Source organism: Molothrus aeneus, chromosome Z, assembly GCF_037042795.1.
Source record: "Molothrus aeneus isolate 106 chromosome Z, BPBGC_Maene_1.0, whole genome shotgun sequence".
In the NCBI taxonomy this organism is placed as follows: Eukaryota; Metazoa; Chordata; class Aves; order Passeriformes; family Icteridae; genus Molothrus; species Molothrus aeneus.
This window is the reverse complement of record NC_089680.1, coordinates 22,078,699-22,086,216: the sequence shown is the minus strand read 5'-3', so window position 1 is coordinate 22,086,216 and position 7,518 is coordinate 22,078,699.

Sequence of the window (7,518 nt, the reverse complement as noted above, 5' to 3'; positions counted from 1 at the left end):
TAGTGGAATGAGGGAAATCTTGGGAACTCAAAAATGGGGGACTGAGAGCCCTTCCCACGGATTGAAGCTACTTTTATTTAAAAGTCATCATGCTTGCACATTGAGATCACTAGCCATAACCTCTTCTCAGTCTTTAGGATGACTGTTCAAACAGTGAAGTGGTATCATACTCCTAATCAAGTAATGAGAAACTATCCAAAAACTGTCTGTTTGGCCTGCAGAGAGCAGAGAAGGGTGTCCCTTTGGAGCTGTCAATAAATTATGCCCACTCACAGCCTTAGGAATCTGGCAGGCTTTGAAGGACTGCCTCCAGACACAGTTTTTGAGGCTCTCAGTAGGGAGCTAGAGCCACAAGAAAACTGACATGCCGTCTTTGCCTCAAGTTCTTGCCAGTAGCACAGGCACTGAAGTATTCCCAGCAGTCAGGAATGCTGTAGAGACACAAAGGAAAAAAAGGTGTTTATAGCTATGAAGGATGGATGGTTCTGGGTCCATAACATAAATAATCAATTAAATTCATTACACCCATTCATTTGACCTCAAAGATGTCTAATATTCAAAGAACATTTTTGTTTTACATGTTTAGAGATGTCATGTGAGATGCAAGTGATTCTAGTGAACTGGGAATCAATTTACTTGAGTTGGACACCCTGAGACTGTTAATTGTGAAATAACACAATTATCAAAGAATGTTTTCTCTCAGCTTTCTCACTGTTCCCCTTTCTTTCCAGTCTCACAGTAATTAGTTTCTAGGCTTTGTAATCCTGTCTTGCACCATTCTGTCTTGGAACTGGCAACTAACTTCTTATTCACGTAAACTGTTTATTTGCCTTACTCCTTGGGTTTGGGATTAGGCCTTTTGTATGTTCCTGTATGAAAAGCTTTCCCCTTGTCTTGATTAATCATGTCAATAGTTTTCCTGCTGTGACTCACTTAGTTTTCCTGTCTCCAGAAGAGGATATCAGATTTGTGAGGCCTGATCCTCCTTTTGAAAGTCCACACTAATTGTACTTAGAAAGAATAGTATCCTTATTCTGCTCTGCCCAGAGTTAGAGCACTCCACCTATTGTTTCTAAGTAACACAACCTCCAGGTTTTCTTTATAACATAAAAAAATGTTATGTACTTTAACATTTTTTTCTGGAACGTCCTTATCTTTCAGTGTGTCTTATGTTTTGTTAGCTGTCCAAAGATCATTACCTCTTTCCTCTTCAGCTGTAACAGAGTTAACCTGACATCTGATTCAAAAGAGACTAACTGGGTCAAACTTAGTTCTCCTCTAAATACTTTAAGAAAGGCAAAAGCAAGCAACAGTATCATCAATTACAGGCAGACAGGCACTATAAACCCACCCCCACAACAGATGTTACGTGTTTGTTTAAGACAGAAGAAGAAGGAACAGGACTAACTCATGCTGGCTTGATAAGGACAGGGAGTCAATTATACATATTTACATATAGTACAGGATTTTTTTTTTTTAATTTGACTACAGTTCCTCTATAACCTTGCCAGATATCATCAGAAGGCTAGGCAGCAACCTGTTGTTATGGTGTCATGCTGCACTTCAGAAAGATAACAGCAAGTCTCCATGTCTCATGTGACATGTAAATCTTATCAGCCCATGTGTACCCACTTAGTTTTCACCCTTTATGTAGTAAAACACACTAGATGAGGTCATGACAGGAGTTATCAATAAAGCAATCTATTTTAAAAGACAAATTATTTCATAATAACTTACCATCAGAAAGAAAAATGTCCTTGTTTTGCCATTATCTAGGTACCATCAGTTAAACAATACACCAAGTATTGCATTTATGCTAACAAGATCCTGTAACTGTTTAATTGTATTTCATAAACAGTCAGGAGATGTAGCTATGGATAAGGGTTTTGTTGGTAGATACAAAATGCATAGGACAAAAATGTCAAGGCCTGTTCTAGAACTAAGTAACAGTTCTAGGACTATTAATATAACTAATAACTAATTAAAATGTAACTATTAAAATGTAGCTATTAAAACTATATTTGCTGTACTGTAAGACCTTCCCACCACAAAACCTGAGATATTTCATGTTATTCTCCACTTAATCACATTCTTTTATAATATTTTATCAATAAGCCACTTATTAGCAACTAATCTTTTCTTTTTATCTAGATCTGAGAGTTTCCTTTATTAAGTTCCAAAAGATCTAGTTCCTTACTCGATGTATATTTATTCTTATATACTGCATAAGAATCTAAGGTGAATGCACTACAAACATCCAAGCTTTCTCTACTTACATTTCTTTGACTTGATACAAAAAGAAGAAAGAGGGCCAGACAGTTGCTGGAAATCATTTTGGTGTGACTGACTTCCTGGGTTCTATTTTGATTTAGCTGCAAAAGATCCTGTGGCAAAAGCTTCTGGAGACAGAATCAAGTCTCATGTTTGGCAGTGTGGAAGACATTCTTCTTTTACAGCCCAAAGAGGCTTCCATGGAAGCCTTGCTGTTACTCTACCATGTTTGTGGAGGATACTCCTGATACTCTAAGCTTTCCACAAGCTCCCCACCTTAGTGGCTTTTTTTCCTTGAACAAGGCTAAATGTCTGTCTCTTAGAAACATTTTAGCATCCCTGGGTAGCACTGGAAATTGTCCTCTTGACAAGACACTTGCTCTCAATATGTGCTGTTGATATGCAACTCATGCATGGAAATGTTCACATCCCCTGGTTAAGGCCCACTTGGCTGTTTTGCCACAATCACTAAAAACTACTCATCTTTTTTGCAGTACAGAGTTCACCAACCTGCTAAATCAAACACTATTTATACTATCAAATCAGGTTATTAGGTGCTTGCTTAATGGTACTGCGCAATGCATGTACACAAGATTATGTATTCTGGTCCGTGGTTCAGGGGAAGGAAAAGCAGCAGATCAAGGTTCAAAATCCACTGGTAACAATGAGGGTCTCCCCTAGATTCCATACTTGCTAAACACAAAACTGATGATCTGGAAGTTTCTACTGCTATGTTAGCATGCCATTAATTTCAAATTCACCAGCTCCAGAAAGAAGCAGAGTTTAGGTATCTCATTTTATTAACAGAGACACATGGCTTCCTGTCAGACTGGAGTGTAATGCTGTGAAAACAGGGCTCATCAGTGTTGACCTACCCTAAGTTACAGAATTTATAACTACTAACTCTGTTTCTCCATATAATCTCAAAAAATTCTTCACAGGGTTGCTGCTTACTTCTGTTTAATTGCTCATTTCTGAATGATGTTCTTGTAGTCAGAAACAGAGCCACTCACCCCCAGTGCTCAGAACCAGAAGTGAACTTAAAAAAACAGGAATGTTAATGTAACTGGTTTCAGATTCATAGCTACTATGCTTCACAATCTCGTAGCGTTTTCTATCAAATTGGCAAGCCTGGGCTGGTAGCTAACATAGCTTTGAACAAGGGCAAATTTTCCTGAGTTCTAACAGGAGTTTCCAGATATTCAGTACCTCTGAAAGGCATGTCCAACTCATATTAAAAATAAAGTTGCCTTAGAAACTGGATTCTAGTTTTCTTAGTGCTTCAATTTTCCCAATTGTAAAATTAAAATGATGAGTTCACTTTGTTATTAACAAATAAATATGAAATGCATTCAGTGATCTCCAGTCTTTGGGAAAGTTTTGATCTGTAGTCCTATATCTTTGTAACTAGATGATCTTTAAGGTCCCTTCTAACCCAAACTATCCTATGATTCTGTGATTTTATGCTCTGGATCTAATCTAGCACTCTTACAGTTTTATCTTACAACTGGAGGGGAAAAAGTTTTCTTAATCTGAGTAAGAAAGTATTCTTTATCTGAACTAATTAACCAAAAGTCCTAATGTAGGAAAAATGTTTGTAGATTTCATATCAATGGGATAGTGTAAGTCTGATAGTTAAACTGTAAATTTGTGTGAAAACTATATCTTCATTGACTGTACAATCAGTAGGCAAATTTAAGACTACTTCTTTCCTTTTCTTTTTAAGAGCATGTGGAAAACTCTTTCCCAATCTCTTTGTCTTTGTTTTGCTATATGAGGTTACTTCTTCCTTAGATTTATTGGCAAAGGACTCCCTGAGAGTGTTTCTTAATTTACTTCTGGCAAGATAAGTCTAGCTAAGCTCGCCTTGACAGGTTCAAGGCAGATAACAAGCAACTTGGATGAGGACGTGAGATGATGTTTCTCAATGTTCTGTCATCTGAAGTTCAAGGAAAGCTAGTAAAACAGGCAGATGCTGAAGGTTGTTCTTTGCCAGCTTCTGTTTCCTCTTAGAAACCTGAAGAACAGACATCAGCAAATCCACAAAGGTCCAAACTTGCAACAGAAACTGAAATGGAGAAAGAGAAGAAAAGCACTTAGGATAAAAAAATAGTATCTCCATAAACTTAGTTGAGTGTCGCAGATATCTTTTCACTAAAAATCCCTTCTTAGGATGTTTTCCCTTCTGAGGAGCTGAGGCCTCAGAAACAAAATGTAAACAATGGTTATCTGCTGCTGTGGAATGCATCAGGTGGATTTTTGATTGGCCCATCTTGGATGTTTATAATTAAGGGCCAATCAAGGCCGAGATATCTCAGATAGAGTCCGAGAGAGCTGCCTTTTGTTATCATTCTTTTCTATTCTATTCTTGGCTAGCCTTCTGAGAGACAAAACCTTTCCTTCTATTTCTTTTTGGTATAGTTATAATGTAATATATATATATCATAAAATAATAAATCAAGCCTTCTGAACATGGAGTCAACGTTCTTGTCTCTTGCCTCATCCAAGAACCCCTGTGAACACTGTCACAGTTGAGTTTCTGAAAGTGATAGAAATTCAGCATTTATACTATTTTGTTAAATATATTCTGAAGATTAAAAAATCTGGTCCTCTTTCCCACATGCCCGCCAGGGTAAGATTCCATCACTCATGAACTTTCAGAATTTGGATAGCTCAGCAATTACCCATCTTAAAGTATCCACTTGTATCAAGTTCACAAATAATTAATGGATAATAATGCCTCATTTGTTATGGAGAGGAGCAGCCATATTTGTTTGAGGGTACAATGACAATATTCTGAAACTTGTACAAAGTTCACTGAAGAGGAGCCGAAAGGCATTTTAGTCAACAAAACCACCAAGTTCTTATTCCTCTGATGCCCTGGCAGGTTAAATGCAGAGACAAAATGGTACAAAGAAATAGAGAAAAAATTGCTGCTTTAGCATTTCCCAGGTGTCTCCTCTTCTGTAGATAGAGATGTCAACACCTTCTCAGATCTGCCAGAGGAGGGAATTGTGTAATACTCCCCATGTCCATCAAATTACACCTGGTTATTTCAGATAGCTTAAATAACGTTGTTAACTCTCACATTGCCTCACATGGGTTAATGAACTAATAATTTACACAAGAAGATCAACCTCTAGATATGAAACCCTTGTAACTTAGTAGAGGATAACAATCTGTTCCATCAGCATTGGTGAAATGAAAAGAAGCTGCATCTCCCCTGTACAATACTGTAATCATGCAGTAAAATCATCACAGAAGAGAACTTGGAAGAATTACATTCTCACCGAAGTATAATTTCATACATGAATAGTCTCCCAGTATTTAACTTTGAAACAGCTGGAATGAGGGCTTAGCACAGTACCCTGACATTCTCTTGTAAGGCCCTGTTCTGTAACCAAATGAACAATAGGTGGTGAGCCTATGAAAAACTCTGCAGTTAGACAATGAAACTGTGATCATAAAAGGTTCCAGGACTAAAGTAAAGTCAGCTTGAATTATGTGTACAGAACAAGGTCATTTGTTGGAACTACATCTTCCATTCTTACAAGGGAACATGTAAAGAACAAAGCAGGGTAGAGCACAAAAGTGAAGAATGTAATGGAAGGATCAAGACCATCAGGCTCTTTTGTAGAACTTATTAATGCCAGGTGAAACTGAAAATGGACTATTTTGGTGGATTTTTTTTTTAATATATCTTTTCTTAGATAATCCTGGCTATTCCTGGAAGGCATATGTGCCTTTGGTACATATGTACCTTTATGCCAGTTACAGACTGGTTCCCCTCTTTGGGCAACAGTTTTTACAACCAGACTGAAATCTGGTTCCTAATTTTCTGGGTCTGGAGGGACACCTTGCATTGTGCTGACTGTTAGGTATGTTCACAAGCACTGTTTTCTCCCAGGAAACCTATCAGTATGACTGCTTCAAATACCAAAATAAATGTCAAATTTTTACACATTAATTAGTGTAATATATATACTAATTACTGTGGCAAATAGATTAAAAAGCAGAAGACTGGAGAGGAGTCATTTACAATTGTAAATTGCTCAAATGACTTTGCAACTGGGAATAACTCTGGGATAAGCAAAAGTGAAAAGCAGACCAGTGATCCTCTAGCATGGACTGAGTTTAAAAGTGCCTGCATGCCCACTTGTATACCTCTGCCCAGGTATTGCTTTGGGGATACCCCAGTTCACAGGGGTATTATCAGAGAAATTAATTCACTCTTTGTGTTCAAGCCACAAGTCCGTGGTTGTTCCCTCTGCCTGCCTGTGTCAGCTCACACACTAATGTATGCCAACGTAAGTACTGTAAGTGCATCCCTCCTCACAAGCTAACCGGGTTGTGAGTTCAAGAAAGTCTGAGCTCCCCATGCTGCACAGGCTGGCCACTACATAAGGGAGGGGAGCTGGGAGCTGAAGGAGACCCCAGAAGTTTGCCCAGAGCCCAGGACATCAGGCAAGGTCAAGGTCATGAGACAGGGCTGGGGAAAGCCAGCAATATGAGCCAGCAATTCAGAGTTAGGACCAGGCACTGTAAGGTTAACAAGTGATCACCTGACAGGACCATAGTGATGAGGAAGGTCCAAGGTCAGGAGGGACATCATCCTGTGCTCAAGGGTCTGGACACAGATTAGCAGGCTAAAGGTCAGGCATGGACAGGATTGTGATGCAGTACTACCTGTATCTCAGGTAGGATCCAATCACTACACAGCAGCACCTTAGGTCAGTACCCACAGGAAGGTAAGGACTTTCTGCAGTACTGTCTGCAAGGAATGTCTCTTGGAGGGATCTCTCCAAACTTACCAGAGAGAAGGGATAGTCCTCAATGATTTTAAATTAGCCCTGAGGTAGCCAAACCCCCAGGAGGAGGGATGGTCTCAGGGCCCTTTAAAGAAGTGTATTTCATAGCTCCAGTAACCAACAACCACTGAGAGGAGAAAAATAAACCTAACTCAAGGGCTGAGAGCTCTTCTTATTTCTGTCAAGCCAACTTCTTGCTCTTTCCAGATTTCTTTGATTTTTTTTCCTTCTTCTGCCAGATACTTAAGGTTTCTGTATTGAAGTTTAAAAGCAGAAGATGATACAAAGAGAAAGCAGAAATTAATTCTGCTAAGTTACTCCATGCCTGCTAAAAAAGGTAACAGTATGTCTCTTCCTTCAAGAGATTAGGACAATAGATTTATAAATTCACCCCAACTTACTGCTTAGTAAGTAAATAGTGCTAAGGCTATAACTGCTC